This window comes from Mauremys mutica, chromosome 4 (assembly GCF_020497125.1).
Source record: "Mauremys mutica isolate MM-2020 ecotype Southern chromosome 4, ASM2049712v1, whole genome shotgun sequence".
Classification (NCBI taxonomy): domain Eukaryota; kingdom Metazoa; phylum Chordata; order Testudines; family Geoemydidae; genus Mauremys; species Mauremys mutica.
Window position 1 is genome coordinate 146,474,785 of NC_059075.1, and position 21,319 is coordinate 146,496,103.

The following is a 21,319-nucleotide window of genomic DNA, read 5'->3' on the forward strand; positions in this document are numbered from 1 at the left end:
ACCCCTTCCTACACCCCAAACCCCAGAGCCAGCCCAGTAAAAAGGAGTGAGTGAGTGAGTGAGGGTGGGGAAAGCACGCAACAGGGGGAGTGGGCGACAGAGTGAGTTGGGGGGGGGAAGTCTCAGAGAAGGGCAGGGCCTCAGAGGAGAAGCAGGGCAGGGGGTGTTCGGTTTTGTGCAAGTAGAAAGTTGGCAACCCTGGGCCCGGGTCCTGAGTCAGACTGATTTGTGTGTGGACGGGAAAGGGGGCTCGGGCTCAAATCTGAGTCAGACGCTGGGCTTAGCGTAGACCAGGGGTCTCCAACGCGGTGCCCCATTTTCGGCGGCATTTCGGCAGCGACGCCTCTGGACGTTGCCGCTTGGCAGCATTTCGGTGGATGCTCGTCCGCCGCCACGGTCCTCCGTTTCTCGTCGTCTGGCGCCCGCCAGACGAAAAAGGTTGGGGACCACTGGCGTAGACGTACCCTGCCACAGCCAGGATGCCCATCGGGAACCATGTTTCAGACTTAAGGGAGCAAATCCTAACCTCCTGCATCGGTGCCATGGTCTCGGTCTCATCCCTGAGTTCACAGCAGCACCTGGTGGTGGCTTTCCATATCATGTGCTCTAAGCAGCTACAGCTCCTAATGGTATTTCCTGCCTGTGTTTAACCTCCCTGGGTGCCTTTGTGGTATTTCCCTTTTCTTACTGGTGTCAGGGGCCCTTTACAAGACAAGAGCATCTGTGAACACCATTGAGAGGCTATTTGCTCCCTTTTGCAGCTCATTAAAAATGCTGTTCAACCAGAATGGGCCTAAACCTCTGGGGTGCCACCCCCTACAAGGCCATTTACCACCCTGCCGTCATACGGGGACAGGGCTTGCCAGGCTGAATCAGATCACATCCAGCCCAGTAACCTGGCTCCCCGCAGCATCAGCTGCTTCAGCAGAAGGTCTCTAAACCTCTGCAGTGAGCAGTCATGGGATAATCTGCCTGACTCCAGGCTAAGGGTTTCTTTCCAGACCCCAGCCTGTTAGAGGTCAGCTCATTCTCTGAAGCATGAGGATTTATAGCCTTAATAAAACTCTTGGTTTCTTAACCTCCCTTGCCACTCGCAATTCTCTCCTTGTCTCTACGACTGTCCTGTTCTGTTTGGAAACTGGCTAAGCGCTGGGCCCCAGGCGGCGGTGAGTCCCACAGATTATTATTGCTGCGTGTGTGGAAAAACATTCCTTTTCTGTATTGCTTTGCTTTGTTTTGAATTTGATTTGATAGCAGCCTTCAACTACCTGAAGGGGGGTTCCAAAGTGGATGGAGCTTGGCTGTTTTCAGTGGTGGCAGATGACTGAACAAGGAGCAATGGTCTCAAGTTGCAGTGGGGGAGGTCGAGGTTGGATATTAGGGGAAAATTATTTCACTAGGAGGGTGGGGAAGCACTGGAATGCGTTACTTAGGAAGGTGGTGGAATCACCTTCCTTAGAGCTTTTTAAGGCCCGGCTTGACAAATCACAGAATCATAGACTGTCAGGGTTGGAAGGGACCTCAGGAGTTCATCTAATCCAACCCTCTGCTCAAAGTAGGACCAATCCCCAACTAAATCACAAAGCCCTGGCTGAGATGATTTAGTTGGGGCTGGTCCTGCTTTGAGCTGGGGTTTGGACTAGATGACCTCCTGAGGTCTCTTCCAACCCTAATCTTCTATGATTCTTCTATGAATCTCTTGGGTTTGGCTAGAGCATATCTTCTGGAGAGGCACTCACAAGCTGGAGCATCCACTACTTCCCTTGGAAGTTTGTCCCAAGGTTAATCACCCTCACTGTTAAAAAATTGGGTCATCATTTAATTCAAATGTGTTTGGCTTGAGCTGCCAGCCACTGGGTCTTGTTATGCCTTTCTCTGAAATTAATACACCGTGCGGTCTCACTGTTTTTGTAGTCCACCATCCCTCTGTGTTCTCCTGTTGTCTCTTAATTGAGTGTCAGCTCTTTGGGGAAGAGGTTGTTTTTGTTGTGTGCTTGCACAGTGCCTAGCGCAATGGAGTCCTGGTCCAGGCTTGGCACTATGATCATACAAATGATTATGACTATATAATGATGATGATGCTGATGCTAGAATCCCAGCCTCATTGTCTTATCAGTTGTTCAGATTAAATACCTTATGTGAAGAAGAGATTCAAGCCTTTTGCCTCGGTGTGATAATGAGTCCCCACATGGTCAGCGCTGCTAGTCCAGGGCTGATTCCTGCCTGAGGAGGATCCCTGCCAGCGGACAGCAGCCCCTGAAATCGTCCAGCGTCATCCTCAACCCTGAAGATCATTTGTGGAGTTCGTGAGTGCCTTGTCTTTAGTTAGTTAGTCAGGGAATTTGTTTTGGGGACCCTCTACTCCCTGAACTGTGTCCTCAAGCCAGGGAGTGAGGGTTTGAGGATTTTATAATCTACCACTTATTACACCTGTGGAGGGATTCACCACCTCCTCCCACTTGTGGGTCTTTTGGGCTGTACTGAACCCAGTCAGCCACACTGCTACACCTCTGCAGAGAATTGTATAGGTCATCAAGGGCCCCAGCAAGGTACGCGTACCAACAGGACACTAGTTTTACATTTGTTACATCCAGACACGGGTATTTTAAGTGTGGGCACCGGTGACCCTAAACATAGTGTTTCCCCTGTTATGTTGTATTTGTTGCCTGTTTAATATAATTGTTGTGTTGAATATATTTTTATGTGTTGTGTTATCTCTTGGAAGTCTCCAACTATCTGTCAAATAAGTGGGGATTCCTCTGTAGTTAGGATTTTCCGCCCAAGCTGCCCTGGTGACCCTGCCAGGAAGGAGCGAGGGGGGTGGAGGCACCGCCAACTAATTTCATAACCAAAAAAAAAAAAAGAACAAAGATTCCCCCTGCTGAGTGGGTGGCGGGATCCAAAAGAACCCAGACCTGTCCATCAGAACATGTAAGCGGATTGCCATTAAAGGAGGTAATCAGGTGGAGAGGGGCGCTACACTGGCCTTTAGCAAGGCCTGCAGGTTTTTCCAGGCTGGAGCTCCCCAGCTCCTCTGGCCTTCCCCCAGCCCTGCTGCACTCTAGGTATCCTGCTCAGCTCCCTGCAGCCAGGTCCATCTTTCTCTCTCAGCTCCTGGCTCATAGCCCTTTTATAGGGCCAGCTGTGGCCTAATTGGGGCATGGCCCAACTGTGGCTGCTTCCCCCAATCAGCCTTTTCTTCTCGGCTTTCAGCCCCAGCCCTCTCCAAGGACCTTTAACCCTTTCACAGGAGCGGGGTTACTGCCCCACTACAAATCCATTGACTTATTTCCCAGACAGAGCATCAGGCATTTATCAGAAATCAGCCTTGGCATTCCCTTTCCCATGGATCACTTCCATATCATAATCCTGGAGCACCAAACTCCATCTTGGCATCGTGGTATTTGCCCCATTCATTTGATGTGGCCAAGAGAGTGGGGAGCGGTCAGCATCCACAGTGAAATGTCCTCCAAAAAGGTAGGGCTGTCATTGGCTGAGAGCCCCCCCATGGCCAAACATTCATTTCCCCCGTCTCTCTTTTCGCTATACCTTTTCCGAAAGGGCATAAGACTTCACTCTACAATACTTGTTTCAACTGCTGTGTTCTAGGAGGGGCTCTATTATAGGGGGGAGGGATAGCTCAGTGGTTTGAGCATTGGCCTGCTAAATCCAGGGTTGTGAGTTCAATGCTTGAGGGGCCCATTTAGGGAACTGGGGCAAAAATCTATCAGGGGATTGGTCCTGCTTTGAGCAGGAGGTTGAACTAAATGATCTCCTGAGGTCCCTTCCAACCCTGATATTCTAGATATCTACCATAAGTAGCATATCTGGTCCTCATCACCATAGTATCTAAGCATCTCCCCACATGAGGTGAGGAAGTACTTTTTCACATGTGGGGAATTCAGATACAATAAAGCTAAGTGACTCACTAAAGACCACACTGGGAGACTGTGGTGGGAGCAGGAAATTGTATCCAGGTCCCCAAAGCCCTAGGCCACCACCCTAACCTCGGGCCCATCCTACCTGCCTGCTTTCACACTACTCTTCCAGACTGTTAAGTAACAGCAGACAATTCTGATGCAAGTGTCATAAGTCCCATTTATACCAGCCACCCTTGGAAGTGGGACCTGGCTTTGCCTCTATCCAGCCATAGACAGAGAACACCCTTATGTACTTCCAGGACAGAATCTCCTCCACCACCACCCCTCACATGATTATGGCCTTAGCCATGGTTCCCTGACTTCCTTGCTCCTCAGGCAGTAGATCAGGGATTCAGCATGGGGGTCACCACTGTGTAGAAGATGGAAACCATTTTGTCCTGCTCTGGAGAGTGGGCGGACCTGGGCCACATGTACATGAAGATGGCCATCCCATAGAACAGGGCCATGGCCATCAGATGGGAGGCACAGGTGGAGAAGGCCGTCCACTAGCCCTGGAGGGAGTAGATCCTCAGGACAGCAGTGACGCATACATAGGTGGCCAGGATAGAGGAGAAGGGGATGAGCAGGGTGAAGACATCCCCACTGAAGATAACAGTCCCGTTGTAGCTGGTGTCGGCACAGGCCAGCTGCATCACCGCCAGCATCTCGCAGAAGAAGGGGTCTATCTGGTTGGGGCCTCAGAAAGGCACCGACAGGCTGAAGATAGGCACGACGGAGAGCAACAAGCCAACCAACCATGAGCAAGCCACCAAGGCGATGCAGGCCCTGAGGCTCATGACCTCCATGTAGTGCAATGGGAGGCAAACCACTATGTAGCAATCGTAGGCCATGACAGCCAGCAAGAGGCACTCATTAATCCCGCAGGACAACGCCATGTACATCTGCCCCTTGCAGCCGATGTAGGAGATGGCCCTGTGCCAGACATCAGGCTGTGCAGCATGCCAGGCATAGCAGATGTCCAGGAAGGAGAGGCTGCTGAGGAAGAAGTACTTATGGGTGTGGAGGCGCAAATCGAGACGGATCACCCCAATGATCACCATGTTGCCAGGTGGGTGACCAGGTAGGAAGCAAGGAACAGAGCCAGGAGCATGGCCTGCACCATGGGCCAGCTGGAAAGGCCCAGCAGGATGAACTCGGTCACGAGTGTTTCGTTCCCCTTTCTCATGCTGCCAGTGGCCCACTGCCTGTGTGGAGGAAAGGGAAAGATGGAGAAACACTCTTGGGGCCCTGTGCTGCTGCTAAATCCACACCTCACTCTGCACGATCTGAGCTCCCAAGTGGAAACAAAACATTCTCCAAGCCTTTGTATTTGCAGAGAAATTTTCCCACTATTAAACAGGGAAAGCCTGCCTGACTCTGCAGATGGTCTTCCTTGATATTTATACATGATAATCATGCCAATCAAACCTAGCTCTTCTATCGTGCTTATGAGCCAGGGACATTTTGTTGCCAATTGGCAGACAGTGTAAAGTTTTACAAGGATTCCCTGGGTCAGATGTATGGGTATTAAGTGGCATATGAGGTCTCTACCTAAACCATGGGCTCCACCTAAACCAAAGTGGAACCAGACTGCTGGCACTAAACATTAAAAAGGTTGTAGAGCAGTTTTTAAACTAGGAGATGGGGGAAAGCCGACTGCTGCAGAGGAGCGTGTGGACTCTTAGGGGAGAGTCTGATGATAGAGAATCTCCAGGTTATAGTCAGGAGCAGAGGAATGAGAAGTATAATGTAAGGGCCGGATCAGATGATAAACAGTCACATAAAAAAGAATCTGGCACATCAGAAAAAGGCAGGCTAATAAACAGGGACAAGTTTTTAAAGTGCTTGTACACAAATGCCAGAAGTCTAAATAATAAGATGGGTGAACTAGAGTGCCTTGTGATAAAGGAGGATATAGATATAATAGGCATCACAGAAACCTGGTGGACTGAGAGCAATCAATGGGACACAATCATTCCGGGGTACAAAATATATCGGAAGGACAGAACAGGCCGTGCAGGGGGAGGAGTGGCACTATATGTTAAAGAAAGTGTAGATTCAAATGAAGTAAAAATCTTAAGCGAATCCACAGGTTCCATAGAGTCTCTATGGATAGAAATTTCATGCTCTAGTAAAAATATAACAGTAGGGATCTATTATCGACCACCTGACCAGGACAGTAATAGTGATGATGAAATGCTAAGGGAAATTAGAGAGGCTATCAAAATTAAGAACCCAATAATAGTGGGGGATTTCAATTATCCCCATATTGACTGGGAACATTTCACTTCAGGACGAAATGCGGAGATAAAATTTCTCGATACTTTAAATGACTGCTTCATGGAGCAGCTGGTACGGGAACCCACAAGGGGAGAGGCGACTCTAGATTTAATCCTGAGTGGAGCGCAGGAGCTGGTCCAAGAGGTAACTATAGCAGGACCGCTTGGAAATAGTGACCATAATACAATAGCATTCAACATCCCTGTGGTGGGAAGAATATCTCAACTGCCCAACACTATGGCCTTTAATTTCAAAAGGGGGAACTATACAAAAATGAGGGGGTTAGTTAGACAAAAGTTAAAAGGTACAGTGACTAAAGTGAAATCCCTGCAAGTTGCGTGGGCCCTTTTTAAAGACACCATAATAGAGGCCCAACTTCAATGTATACCCCAAATTAAGAAAAACAGTAAAAGAACTAAAAAAGAGCCACCGTGGCTTAACAACCATGTAAAAGAAGCAGTGAGAGATAAAAAGACTTCCTTTAAAAAGTGGAAGTCAAATCCTAGTGAGGCAAATAGAAAGGAGCACAAACACTGCCAACTTAAATGCAAGAGTGTAATAAGAAAAGCCAAAGAGGAGTTTGAAGAACGGCTAGCCAAAAACTCCAAAGGTAATAACAAAATGTTTTTTAAGTACATCAGAAGCAGGAAGCCTGCTAAACAACCAGTGGGGCCCCTTGATGATCAAAATTCAAAAGGAGTGCTTAAAGACGATAAAGTCATTGCGGAGAAACTAAATGGATTCTTTGCTTCAGTCTTCACAGCTGAGGATGTTAGGGAGATTCCCAAACCTGAGCTGGCTTTTGTAGGTGACAAATCTGAGGAACTGTCACAGATTGAAGTGTCACTAGAGAAGGTTTTGGAATTAATTGATAAACTCAACATTAACAAGTCACCGGGACCAGATGGCATTCACCCAAGAGTTCTGAAAGAACTCAAATGTGAAGTTGCGGAACTATTAACTAAGGTTTGTAACCTGTCCTTTAAATCGGCTTCGGTACCCAATGACTGGAAGTTAGCTAATGTAACGCCAATATTTAAAAAGGGCTCTAGGGGTGATCCCGGCAATTACAGACCGGTAAGTTTAACGTCGGTACCGGGCAAATTAGTTGAAACAATAGTAAAGAATAAAATTGTCAGACACATAGAAAAACATAAACTCTTGAGCAATAGTCAACATGGTTTCTGTAAAGGGAAATCGTGTCTTACTAATCTATTAGAGTTCTTTGAAGGGGTCAACAAACATGTGGACAAGGGGGATCCGGTGGACATAGTGTACTTAGATTTCCAGAAAGCCTTTGACAAGGTCCCTCACCAAAGGCTCTTACGTAAATTAAGCTGTCATGGGATAAAAGGAAAGGTCCTTTCATGGATTGAAATGGAGAAAGGGGTAAACAGTGAGGTGGCAAAGTTTGCAGATGATACTAAACTACTCAAGATAGTTAAGACCAAAGCAGATTGTGAAGAACTTCAAAAAGATCTCACAAAACTAAGTGATTGGGCAACAAAATGGCAAATGAAATTTAATGTGGATAAATGTAAAGTAATGCACTTTGGAAGAAATAACCCCAACTATACATACAATATGATGGGGGCTAATTTAGCTACAACGAGTCAGGAAAAAGATCTTGGAGTTATCGTGGATAGTTCTCTGAAGATGTCCACGCAGTGTGCAGAGGCGGTCAAAAAAGCAAACAGGATGTTAGGAATCATTAAAAAGGGGATAGAGAATAAGACTGAGAATATATTATTGCCCTTATATAAATCCATGGTACGCCCACATCTCGAATACTGTGTACAGATGTGGTCTCCTCACCTCAAAAAAGATATTCTAGCACTAGAAAAGGTTCAGAAAAGAGCAACTAAAATGATTAGGGGTTTAGAGAGGGTCCCATATGAGGAAAGATTAAAGAGGCTAGGACTCTTCAGTTTGGAAAAGAGAAGACTAAGGGGGGACATGATAGAGGTATATAAAATCATGAGTGATGTTGAGAAAGTGGATAAGGAAAAGTTATTTACTTATTCCCATAATACAAGAACTAGGGGTCACCAAATGAAATTAATAGGCAGCAGGTTTAAAACAAATAAAAGGAAGTTCTTCTTCACGCAGCGCACAGTCAACTTGTGGAACTCCTTACCTGAGGAGGTTGTGAAGGCTAGGACTATAACAATGTTTAAAAGGGGACTGGATAAATTCATGGTGGCTAAGTCCATAAATGGCTATTAGCCAGGATGGGAAAGAATGGTGTCCCTAGCCTCTGTTCGTCAGAGGATGGAGATGGATGGCAGGAGAGAGATCACTTGATCATTGCCTGTTAGGTTCACTCCCTCGGGGGCACCTGGCATTGGCCACTGTCGGTAGACAGATACTGGGCTAGATGGACCTTTGGTCTGACCCGGTACGGCCTTTCTTATGTTCTTATGTTCTTACCAAGAGCCAGTATTCCACTGATCATCATAAGCATTGCGGACTGTTTGTATGGATAATGTTTACGGAATATGTAGCTGTGCTGAAAATTAGGTTCTCAAGGTCTAAGTTAAGGCAGATTCACCAGAAGATGGTAAACCTGCTCCTGACAGGTAGGAAGGGACACTTTTCTCTCCTTGGTGTGCATTGTGTAATGTCTGCTTCACAATGGAGGCCTGTCTACAGACTGAGCCGAATGCTAATCAAGAGACGGTGCAATCGACAAGAAAGAGGCACACAGGAAAAAAACAGCCAGTGGGAGGTGTCCAGTTTATGAATAAAGGCAATGGATTGGGGAGTGTAACTGGGACCACGGAGAGACATCCAGGATCTTTTCCACTGATGGGGCAAGCTGACAGTCTGACTTGCCTCCTGAACGGACGATCACAGCCAGGCCTGAGCTTTTGCTCTGTAAGATAGGCAGTAACTAGTTCAGTCCATCTAGGTTCTAGAATGAGACAAGCCACACAAGATCTGGTACATAACCCTCTGGAACAGGGCGGGAGCAGACGTTATTCCGAAGGGTAGGCGACAGTATCGATAAAGCCTCTTATGAGTCACAATAGTCAACAGCTCTTGGGACTTTTCATCAACATGCATCTGTAAATATGCTTGACTCAGATCAATCTTACTGAACTTTTGTCCCCCAGCCAGGCCTGCGAAGAGGTCATCGATGTGGGGAACCGGATATTGCTCTGCACACAACACTGGGTTGACAGTGACTTTAAAATCACCGCAAATCCGGAGGGAGCCATCTTTCTTCACTATTGGAACGATAGGAGTGGCCCATGGGCTATGGGTAACTGGTATTAGGACTCCATTGGTCACCAGGCGCTCCAGGTCCGCTTCAACTTTTGGCCTGATGGCATATGGCACAGTTTGGGCTTTCAGATATTTTGGTGGACTGTCAGGTTTAATGTTCAATATCACAGTGATTCCCATCATACTTCCCAGATCCTCTCCAAAAACAGCAGCATGTTTACTTAGTATAGGGGTTAGACTGGTTTCTTCTTTAGTCATTCGGTGCACTTCTGCCCTGTTCAGCTGAATCTTCCCAAGCCAAGACCTACCCATTAAGGCTGGGTAATTAACTCTCACCAAAAACAGTGGCAATTTTGCAGCCTGTCCATTGAGCTCCACCTTAACATCAATAGTGCCCAACATGGGCACAGCTTCTCCCGTATACGTCTTCAGAACAGTTTTTGTTGCCTTAAGCGGAAGATGCTGTAGCTTTTCTTTATACACAGTCTCGGAGACCTGCGAGATGGCTGCACCGGTGTCCAGTTCCATGCGTATAGGTTTGCCGTCCAACAACAGGGTTACCCAGTATTCATGTGAGCCCACTGCCAAAGACAAAACATGCAGTGGCACTTCCTCTTGCGATGAACGCCGGGAACAGTACGACCACTTGTAGAGTGCCTATCTTGCCACGTTCGGGGTCTCCACAAGGGATGATGTGAGTATATGGACAGTCATAGGCTGGATGTGTTGACGGTCCTTTATTATCTCTATCTACTTGGCTGGGTTGGAGTATTTGTACTTTTGCTAACAAAAATATTACAAGGCTGTCATCCAAGTACTATGTGACATTCCTGCAGTATTTGTAAGCTTGCAAACATCATTTTAGGGTACCTGATTAAACGTGCAAGAAAATGCAAGTGGCCTCAGTATAAAAGAGGCAGCGAGGCCTGCCTTAATTCCAAAGTGAATTAAACTAAACTGAATTAAGGGCACTTTAATTATGAATAAAGTGTCCATACAGGAATTGAATGTGCTTTAATTAATTCACTTTCAAAGTGAATTTGAATTAACTTTCCAGAGAATTCCTGTGTGTCCCTGCCAGCAGGTATATGGGATCTTGGGGAGCAATTACCACACGGGTGGGGTGCAAAATAAACTTTATTAAGAAAATACAAAACAGGGAAAATTCAATAGTGAGGGGTATGGGGTTGTTAAGGCAGACAATTGGGGAGGGGTTTCTTTTTGGTGAACAGTAAGGGAGTTTCAATAGTGGGGTACAACACAGTAGGATACAATACAGTGGGTAATCAGTTAACACTGAGGTATAAATGTAACAGGTAGCTAGCGATTTCTATGTAAAAAGGTGTGTCACAGCAGCATATAACCAACTAACAGTTATGGATAAAATGTGTTAAATAACAAACAATTCCAGGTAAAAATGTGTCACAGTGGTGTAAATGTAGAATGTGAGGGGTACCAGAAAGGAAGAAAGTAACCAATGGGGTTTTATGCTAGAGATTTAAACTTAGTGAGACAGAGCAAACAGGTTGCAAGCTTAAGCAACAGAGAGAGTGTAACAAGGTAGAAAGACACAGAGAAGCTGGGGGGTGTGTGTTTGCAGTGGGAAGACAGACAATTACAATTATAAAGAACACAGCAAAATCTTATTTATGAGCTAACTTAACCAAGACTACACAAATTAAAACACAATGCAACAATTCTCTAAGCCTAACTTACAAAAGTATAATGCTAAACTTAACTTAATGGGTGCACCTTATGCTAAGGATAGTTCCAGAGGGCTGAGTGGTGTGTGTCCAGGACACAGCTCCAAAGAGGGGGGGGGGGTGACTGCAGCAGTGGATACAGCTGAAAACAGTCCAAGGCAAAGCCCACAGGAGCAGAACTTAGCAGCAGCACAAACTTATTTTTAGTGGCAGAGTGCCACAGAGTTTAAGAGAGAGGCTTTAGGACACAGACCAAGGTTTAGCTTGAGTCTGTGTGCTGGGGAGACAGAGCCAGCAGCCAGGATAAGGGGGGGGGGTGGTAAGAGAGGCTTTAAGACACAGACCAAGGTTTAGCTTGAGTCTGTGTGCTGGGGAGACAGAGCCAGCAGCTAAAATAATAAAATAAAAGTATAGAAAGTTTCACAGAGGGATTCTTACCATCCCCCAAGGCAGCAACAGAGGCAGAAGCAGCAAGAACATCAGAAGGCTTGGTACAGTCTTGATAATCAGGAGATCTCTCAGGCAGCAATTCGTTCTTCGTGGGGGGGGGGGTTCAAAAACGGGGGTACGCTCAAAAATAAAACGAGAGCGAAGAAAGGACCCCCAGAACCCCTGGCTGATCAGACCAGGCAGCAATGCAAGAACCTTTCTGAAGTCTGTTCAAAATGTCTGTTTTTAAAGGCAAACCCTGGCAGCTTCCCGCCAGTAACTCTGATTGGTTCCCCTTCTCACAGGGAGGAGAGCAAGCAGGGAAAAACTGCAGGTAGCCACAGAGGCATGTTAGGACTAGTCCTGAGCCCAGAGGTATGACTCATGCCCAGGATCTTAAAAACACAATAGTCTTGCAGCTCTGGATAGAGCCTACCCTGCACCAAGCCCAGGTTTTAACAAGGTGATAACAGGACTAACCCTTTGAACAGGGCAGTGGTCCCACTTAGCATAAGTGGCCATTCCTTTGAGAAGGGCAATGGCTTTTGTTAATCAACTTAAGGGGCCCTCCCTTTGAGAAGGGCAGAGGCCCTGGTAACAACTTAACAGCCAGGGAAGGGCGGCCACAGAGGAGAACAAGAACAAAATGGAGTAAGGGGACAGCTTTAAGAAACAAAAATGGAGCTGTAACAGACATGCCCCCCTGGCCGACCTGAACGGGCTGTGAGGGGGATATCCCATGCAAAGACCAAAAAAAAAGGTAAAAGAGAAAAGAAAAAAAAATAGGTGTTTTACAAGTCGTCGTCTTCGTAGTATGGAGGTGGTGGTTTGCTGCTGTCCAAGGGGATGGAGGAATACCTCACCTGCAAAGGCAGGGCTGACACAACCTTACGAATTAGCTGCTTGACCACTGCCATCCCCAACAAAAAGGCTACAAGAATAAAAGCAACAGTAATAAGCCACTGCTCAATGGACTGGGCCCAGGATCCCACTGCTTACGCTCCTTACGAATCTGCATGGCGAAGGAGGACAGTTGGTCAGCCACGGCTGAGATGTTGTTCCACCCAGGCTGAAGGTGCAGGCAACATTGTCCCTTAAAGCGAGGATCAGGGTCCTCTAAGGCAACACAAAAGTCCTTCTGTAGGTTGGTCTGGATCAGAAGACGGTTCTGCTCGGCGTAGCTGGCTAGGATAGTGAGGGCGTCACTGGTGGTGTGGCACGTAAACAGAGGCCGATGAACCCAGTCTGTGTCATTGCAGGGTGAAGCTGGATGCTGTGGAGTCAGGTTCGTGAGGGGGAGGAACTCCCAGAGGGAGGGGGACCCTCCCTCTGAGGCCTGTGGTCTTGTACAGGCAACGCAATCGTGCGATGGGGGGACATCTGACAGGTTCCCGATGAGGACCTCCTGTAGGGCGTAGGCTCTCAACCAGGCAACCAGGGGGTTTTCTCGAGGCGGGGCGGCAATCATGGCGACTGATTCCCCCCACTGGGACACCGTCTGGTCTATAGCTCTACTCTTGAACGGTGGCCCTCCATTGGTCTGGATCTCTTCGGGTGCCCCCCAGGCAGCAATTACCTGGAGAAGGGCTACAGAAACAGCTGGTGCAGTAGATCGCCTGAGGGGAGAACACATTAGATACTGTTTTGCCCCCGGGAGGGGGCCAATGAGGTCCATCTGCCAGGTTTTACCCGGGCTAAAGTGCTCAGGGCTATAAGCACCATGAGCATAGACAGGCTTGTTAGTGACTCGTGCCTGTTGGCGGCTCAGACACCCTTGGACAGCTTGGGTGCACTGCTGCCTAGACACACTCGATGTTCGTCTCCCTCGGTCAGTCAACAGCTGATGTAGGGCACGGGCAGGCAGGTGCCCCCACTCTTTATGGAGCCAGGTGATGAAGGGATCGCTGCAAGAGATAATGTTAACCTGGAATGTGTTACATTTATATTCTCGGAGTTGTGGATCCAGGCTGGAATGAAGAGGGTTACTGTCAGACCTGTGTGAAGGACAATGGGTAACAAACCATGGCAGCTTGGACTGTGCTGCCAGTTGAGTAACCTGTGCCCATATTTCTTCATGAGCGGTGGGCCGTCCTTCTCCCACCAGGATGGACACGCAATATCTTGAGTCCACTCCCAGGACCACACGTGTTTTCGGGCGGGCTGCCACAATGTGAGAGGCTGCCAACAGGACGCCTTCTGCTTCGGTCTTCTGAGCTGAGCTGGAAAAATCTAAGGGTTTAACTTTGAGGGTGTTACAGGTAGCACATAGCATTCCTGCTCGGGGAGAAGGCGATGTGCCCCCATCAGATACAATCCAAGGGGCATAGGCACTTAGTTGGCCAATAGCCCCCGGCTCAGTGGGAGCTGTGGTGGAGGAGGACTTGAGGGCCCAATGTCCAAATACCTCTTGGGCCTGGTAAACAAGTCGCTCCCAAGTAGCGGGGGCTCCCTGCAACTGGGGGCCCGGGGTGAAGGTGAGGTATGGGAGAAGCTGCACATGAGGCCCCTTTAGGGTGCCTGTGGCAGATTTACCCCATGGGAGAGCACACTGGACAGCAAGCATGGCAATGCCCACAGACCCAGCTGTGGGTATGGGTCTGTATTTCCAGGGTGTGGGGTTGAGCAGTTCAGGCTTGTGGGGGGCACTGGCACCTGATAGGGTGACTGGTAGTGCATCGAGCATGGCTTTGGCCAGTTTAAAACGCCGTAGTTCCTGAACCCCAAGGAGGGGCGTGGGTCCCACTAGGGCCCGAAATGTTACTGGTGTGTGGTTTATGTGTGCATGTACCTTTACCTCTGAGCAGGGCTCTGTGCTATTGAGGCCTTGCACATAAATGGTGTGTCCTGTGGGAGTGTGAGGGACGTGAGGGGGTACAATGGACACCTGTGCCCCCGTGTCCAGTAAAAAGGGGATGACAAGACCCTTGTCAAAAACTAGCGGATAATAGGGACGGGGGTCCCCTGGCCGGGTGCTGGCCGCCGCCAAGCACCCGGCCGTTATTCGTTTTTTGGCTGGGAAGGTTTTGGGCGCTCTTCCCATCCCAGAGCTATGGCCAAGGCTCTTTGCTGCTCACTATTGAGCTTACGTACAACCTCCTTAGTGAGGCCCTTGTACAATAAGAACCCAAAGATTTTGCGTTCTGTATATGAATGCTGTGAGTACTGGGACCTGGGTTGTGGACTGGCGTGTGGTGGGGGTGGACTGATGGGTAGAGCTTGGGCTGAGGGCCATCTTATTTTCTCGAGGGCTTCATAGAGTCGCCCAATGGGGCGCCTAGCATACCCCCTTAGCCACAGAACTGCCCCAGTGTCAGGGGTGGTACTGCTATCCATGGCTAAGTCAATGGCAGCTTCGGCTATGGGTATCTCAGTGGGGTCAATAACATGCCTAAAGGCATTGACCTGGTTAATCTGGGCCTGAGTAAGTCCAAGAGGGTGTTGGGTAGGGGACCACAGCATGATGGACCCCCCTGCGATGGCACATCTCAGGGAAGGGATGTCCTTGACGCTTCCTCTGGGGACTTGGATCCCTTGAAGGGAGTGCTGTAAATGGAGGAAGGCCAGGGCTGGGGCAGCTAGGGGCCATGCAGTGTTAGATATCACCAGGCTCCCTGAGAGACCCCTGGACCAGCTACTGGTCCTGGCTAATACTATGCCCTCTTCCCTATCCACTAGCTCCTGTCCATTTTCCAGAGCCAGGCGGCCTAGCCACAGTAGTGGCGGCTCATTGGCCCCCCTAGCGGTGTCTGAGATGAACTCCTTCATCTCTGCTTTGGAGCGGGGTCGGAGTTCTGTCACCTGTGTGGTGTTGCCCTGGTCATCAATCTTTATACGACTGATGGATACTGGCAGGGCTTCACCAGAGGTGACAGTGGGTGCAGGTTCATGGGCTTGGGCCTCTAGAGGGGCTGAAGGTAGGGCTGGGTATAGTGGGGTTTTCTTGAGGGGAGATGAGGCCTCTGGGCGGATATATGGGGGTGGTTTTTCAGGGGATTTATTGGGACTGGGCAGGCTAGGGATCAGTGGTGGTCCCTCCTGGCTAGGCTGGCTAGTGGCCTCCTTGGCCGAGGTCATTAGGGCCCCATGGAAAACAGTTAGTTTATCAAGGGCCTGAGCCAGGATCTCATAGGTAACTGTGGCTACCTTTTGGGGCTTATATATGTCATGCCACAGTTTCTTGGGCTTTCGAATTTCATCCAGCTTCTGCACCAGTTCTGTTAATATCTGGTGGGTGGGGGACCCCTGCAAAATTCGAGGTTCAGGGGTGAACTTAGATGGGGCCCCCCCGCAGGCTTTCATGACCCTTCCCACCTCTCTCCAGAGGCGGGTGGGGTCTGAATCTGCGGCTGGCTCTCCTGCCTTAGTGCAGACTGGCCTGAGGCTGGAATCAGCAGGGCTGGCCCTGAATGTGGGGTGGCAGGTTAGGAGGCACCCCACATCAGTGAGCCCCAGGTGGGTGGTATACACCCTGGAGCTCTAGCCATTGCCAATAGTACAGACCCATTCTAGGGCCTCAGGCTGCTGTTTACTTTGCAGCAAGTGGTATTGTAGGTGGTTGGTCTGGTCTTCCTCTGTCCCAGAGGTCTTGGCCTCTTTCCAGGGACAGGGATGGCAGTAATTGTTACCCCAAGATCCTGTTCGTGACGCCATGTCCCTGCCAGCAGGTATATGGGATCTTGGGGAGCAATTACCACACGGGTGGGGTGCAAAATAAACTTTATTAAGAAAATACAAAACAGGGAAAATTCAATAGTGAGGGGTATGGGGTTGTTAAGGCAGACAATTGGGGAGGGGTTTCTTTTTGGTGAACAGTAAGGGAGTTTCAATAGTGGGGTACAACACAGTAGGATACAATACAGTGGGTAATCAGTTAACACTGAGGTATAAATGTAACAGGTAGCTAGCGATTTCTATGTAAAAAGGTGTGTCACAGCAGCATATAACCAACTAACAGTTATGGATAAAATGTGTTAAATAACAAACAATTCCAGGTAAAAATGTGTCACAGTGGTGTAAATGTAGAATGTGAGGGGTACCAGAAAGGAAGAAAGTAACCAATGGGGTTTTATGCTAGAGATTTAAACTTAGTGAGACAGAGCAAACAGGTTGCAAGCTTAAGCAACAGAGAGAGTGTAACAAGGTAGAAAGACACAGAGAAGCTGGGGGGTGTGTGTTTGCAGTGGGAAGACAGACAATTACAATTATAAAGAACACAGCAAAATCTTATTTATGAGCTAACTTAACCAAGACTACACAAATTAAAACACAATGCAACAATTCTCTAAGCCTAACTTACAAAAGTATAATGCTAAACTTAACTTAATGGGTGCACCTTATGCTAAGGATAGTTCCAGAGGGCTGAGTGGTGTGTGTCCAGGACACAGCTCCAAAGAGGGGGGGGGGTGACTGCAGCAGTGGATACAGCTGAAAACAGTCCAAGGCAAAGCCCACAGGAGCAGAACTTAGCAGCAGCACAAACTTATTTTTAGTGGCAGAGTGCCACAGAGTTTAAGAGAGAGGTTTTAGGACACAGACCAAGGTTTAGCTTGAGTCTGTGTGCTGGGGAGACAGAGCCAGCAGCCAGGATAAGGGGGTGGGGTGGTAAGAGAGGCTTTAGGACACAGACCAAGGTTTAGCTTGAGTCTGTGTGCTGGGGAGACAGAGCCAGCAGCCAGGATAAGGGGTGGTGGTGGTAAGAGAGGCTTTAAGACACAGACCAAGGTTTAACTTGAGTCTGTGTGCTGGGGAGACAGAGCCAGCAGCTAAAATAATAAAATAAAAGTATAGAAAGTTTCACAGAGGGATTCTTACCATCCCCCAAGGCAGCAACAGAGGCAGAAGCAGCAAGAACATCAGAAGGCTTGGTACAGTCTTGATAATCAGGAGATCTCTCAGGCAGCAATTCGTTCTTCGTGGGGGGGGTTCAAAAACGGGGGTACGCTCAAAAATAAAACGAGAGCGGAGAAAGGACCCCCAGAACCCCTGGCTGATCAGACCAGGCAGCAATGCAAGAACCTTTCTGAAGTCTGTTCAAAATGTCTGTTTTTAAAGGCAAACCCTGGCAGCTTCCCGCCAGTAACTCTGATTGGTTCCCCTTCTCACAGGGAGGAGAGCAAGCAGGGAAAAACTGCAGGTAGCCACAGAGGCATGTTAGGACTAGTCCTGAGCCCAGAGGTATGACTCATGCCCAGGATCTTAAAAACACAATAGTCTTGCAGCTCTGGATAGAGCCTACCCTGCACCAAGCCCAGGTTTTAACAAGGTGATAACAGGACTAACCCTTTGAACAGGGCAGTGGTCCCACTTAGCATAAGTGGCCATTCCTTTGAGAAGGGCAATGGCTTTTGTTAAACAACTTAAGGGGCCCTCCCTTTGAGAAGGGCAGAGGCCCTGGTAACAACTTAACAGCCAGGGAAGGGCGGCCACAGAGGAGAACAAGAACAAAATGGAGTAAGGGGACAGCTTTAAGAAACAAAAATGGAGCTGTAACAGACACTGTGTAGACAAGCCATGAGTCTGTAAGGAGCAGGACCTGCCATGAGATTAACTGATTCAGGGATGTCTGCCTGGGTTGGGAAAGAGCCTGAGACAGTCATTTTGTGATGAGGGGGAAATGCCCAACACATCTCAATGAGGTGTTAACTCTAAGATCCACTGTTCTGGGGGTCTTGGTAACACCATGGTGGGAGACTGGTGGGAGGAGCGTGCAAGGAGCCTGGCACCACAAACACACTCAAGGAGAGGGACCCCTCCACTACCTCGCCTGCCTTTCTGTGGGGAGAAGGGAACTCTTGTTGCTGCTTCTCTCTCACTGCCACCAAAATTCAAATCAAGGGGGTGGAGCCATAGACTGACAGGCATTTCCCCAAAGACCCTTCAAAGGGTCTGAACTCTGCAGCCAACAGGGAATCCCTAAACTTGCCGAGTCTCACAGGGTAGCTCCAGTCTTGCCAAATCCCCAGATCCTGGAGTCCTGTGACATCATGACAAGCTCAACCTTCCTTCACGGTAACCTGTTTCTTGCTCTTGTGGTTGTGGAGAAAATCTGGAAAACAAAGCCACGGAAGGATCCCAAACCAGCAATCAAATTAAAAACCCCAATGGTTTTTTTTTCCAAATCTCATGATTTTCAATCCAATCAGTTTTTGAAGCCTGACTCATGATTTTTGAACATTCCAATTTGACAACACTGAAGGTCCTTACAGAAGGCTTCATTTGGAATCCGTCCTGAGAGCCTCAGCCTCTGCCTTGCCCCTCTCTGTTCTTGAGATGGGGGATCCTGGTTTTGTTTCCAAATGTGCTGAGCATCCATTGGCTTCACTGGGAGTTGAGGGTACTCAACACTTCTAGCCATGAAGCACTGTAAGGCACCCAAGGTTGCAGTACACCCAGCCCCCCACTAGTCTGGATTGTACCCTATGTCACACTATCCCCATACGATCTGCCTCTCTCTCTTATCAAGCTATTTTCTGTCTACACATCCTAGTGTCTACCCCACCCATCCCTTCATCCCAATCTCTAATCCATCTTCCTGTTTTTCCATCCTTAGCTCTAAACCATCCACCTGTCCTTCTTTTTGAATAACTAATCTAATCCATCTATCTAATCAAATTTCTACTCCAATCACTCATTCCTTTATCTAATCTCTAAACTCACCTCTAGTCTCCTGCCACCCTGTTGCTCTACCAACTAATCTCTGATCTAATCTAATGTAGGGTTTACTTTATTTTAGGGAGGTAATAATGTCAAGAGGGTGGAGGCCAACCTTATAATGGTGTGAGGGTGTTTGTGTAGGACAAGTATTAGTGGTGGAGGTCTGTGATGGGGTGGAATAGGCCCAGAGGCAGGGCCGCCCAGAGGGGGGGCAAGTGGGGCAATTTGCCCCAGGCCCCGGGTCCCACAGGGGCCCCCACGAGAATATAGTATTCTCTAGTATTGCAACTTTTTTTATGGAAGGAGCCCCTGAAATTCCTTTGCTCCAGGCCCCCTGAATCCTTTGGGCGGCTCTGCCCAGAGGCCCCCTGCTGGAGGCCTCAGTGTCCTGCCACATCCGTCCCAGGAAAAGAGTAGTAGAGGAGTCCTCCAAGCTACATAGAGAGGCTGAGGGGGATGCAGCCAATCAGGGGGTTGCAGGCTAGTATAAAGGCGCTGCAGTGTAGACCAGAGTCAGTTGCTGCTCAGGGCCTGAGGAGTGAAGCTGGTGCTCCTAGCAGACTGAAGTCTGCAGCACCATGGACAGCTCAGAGCTGGCAGGGATGGAGGAGTGAGGAAGAGCTCATGGTTGGCTGCTGGGACTGAACATAGAAGAGCCCTGAGGTAAGGGTGAAGCACTGGTAAAGGCTGGGGCCACGGGGAAGTGACAGAGGGAACTGAAAGCAGTTTAGTTAAAGGGACACGGCAGCACATGGCTGCTATTCTTAGGGTCCCTGGGTGGGGACCCAGAGTAGTGGGCAGACCTGAGTCCCCTCCATAAGCCACTGGGGAAGTGGCCTGCAATTGGACAGTGAAGGAGATCTGAATTGTTAAGAGTCCCAGGTGGATAGAACAAACCAGAGTGAGCGAACAGACCAGAGTGAGCGAAGAGTCTCCAGGGTGGAAGCCCTGGGACACAGTCTCCTACTAAGGCCAGAAGCACCAAAAGACTCTGTTGGTCTAATGCCTGTCTGAGTTCTGTACAGACTGTGACTTGGCCAGAGAGCTGAGTCACTAGAAACAGCCAGAAAAACTTCCAGAAGGTGTCACCACAGACTGAAATGCACAGACACACACCTGAACAATGGGGTGCTTGCAAAAGGTGGGTGCCACCACATTGCAAGGTCCCAATCACAGCCAGGCTTCCTCTGGGATATGGGTTAGCAGGGCTGGGGTGTGAATGCATTGGATGCTAAACTCTTGATATGCGCCCATTACGTTGGGTGGGAGGTAGTGGAGGAGATGGGATGATTTTTGTGGCTGCTTAGATGGGTGGATAGAGGTGGATTGGGAAAGGATCATTTTCATCCCTTTGTCCTGCAGTCCTGGAGTCTTCAAAACTCCCTTTGCCCTGAAGAGTGAGAGCCACTGGATAATGGGTCAATTCTGTAGTAACCTTAGACAAACCAGGTCGAGATGAAATAAGAATATGCTTGGATCCAAGCAATATGAATAAAGGGATATGAACGGAACATTTTCAATTGCCAAGAGGAGATGAAATCACCAACAAGTTGGCAAAAGCTGCAACTTTCACTGTCATAGAGGCCACTAATGGATTTAGGCAAATACAGCTGGATGACCAAAGTTCTGGACTCTGTATGTTCAGCACACCATTTGGCAGATACAGGTTCACCGGATTTCCTTCTGACATCTGTGCAGCTCCTGAAGGGTACTGAAGCGTGATCCAAGGTGCTGAATGTTACGTAGATGACAACCTGGTGTGAGGGAATTCCAGATGAGAACAGGATGAAAGGCTCAGAAGAGTTATAGACAGGTGTCATGACAGGACCCTGCAACTGAACAAGAACAAATGCAAATTGGCTCAAACAAAGAGAAAATAATTGCGGCATCACTTGACAAAAGAAGGTCACACGAGTATCAGTGGGAACAGAGACCTCTGCCCAGTGACTCTGCTCCAGTGAAGGCCTCTCATTCAGAATGTCCCCATGTGCTGAACCTCTTCCATATTCCATAAAGAACCACATCCAGATGATGGGGCATCTGCAGGAGAATGCAGAAGATGAGCTGAATGTACAGCCTTCACTTCAGCCCACAAGACCATCCTAC

The 21,319-nt window shown here is 48.6% G+C and overlaps 1 protein-coding gene and 1 pseudogene across 1 annotated transcript in view; one reads left to right on the forward strand and one right to left on the reverse strand.

Moving 5' to 3' along the window:
* The first annotated feature begins 2,152 nt into the window (after positions 1–2,152).
* The window catches only part of LOC123368163 (mas-related G-protein coupled receptor member H-like), a 31,881-nt gene continuing 12,714 nt past the window's right edge, over positions 2,153–21,319 (forward strand). Inside the window, exon 1 of the mRNA XM_045012716.1 lies at positions 2,153–2,306. The gene's annotated coding sequence lies outside the window, so the exon portion shown is untranslated. The remainder of the gene's footprint in view (positions 2,307–21,319) is intronic.
* On the reverse strand, positions 4,215–13,028 carry LOC123369089 (annotated as a pseudogene).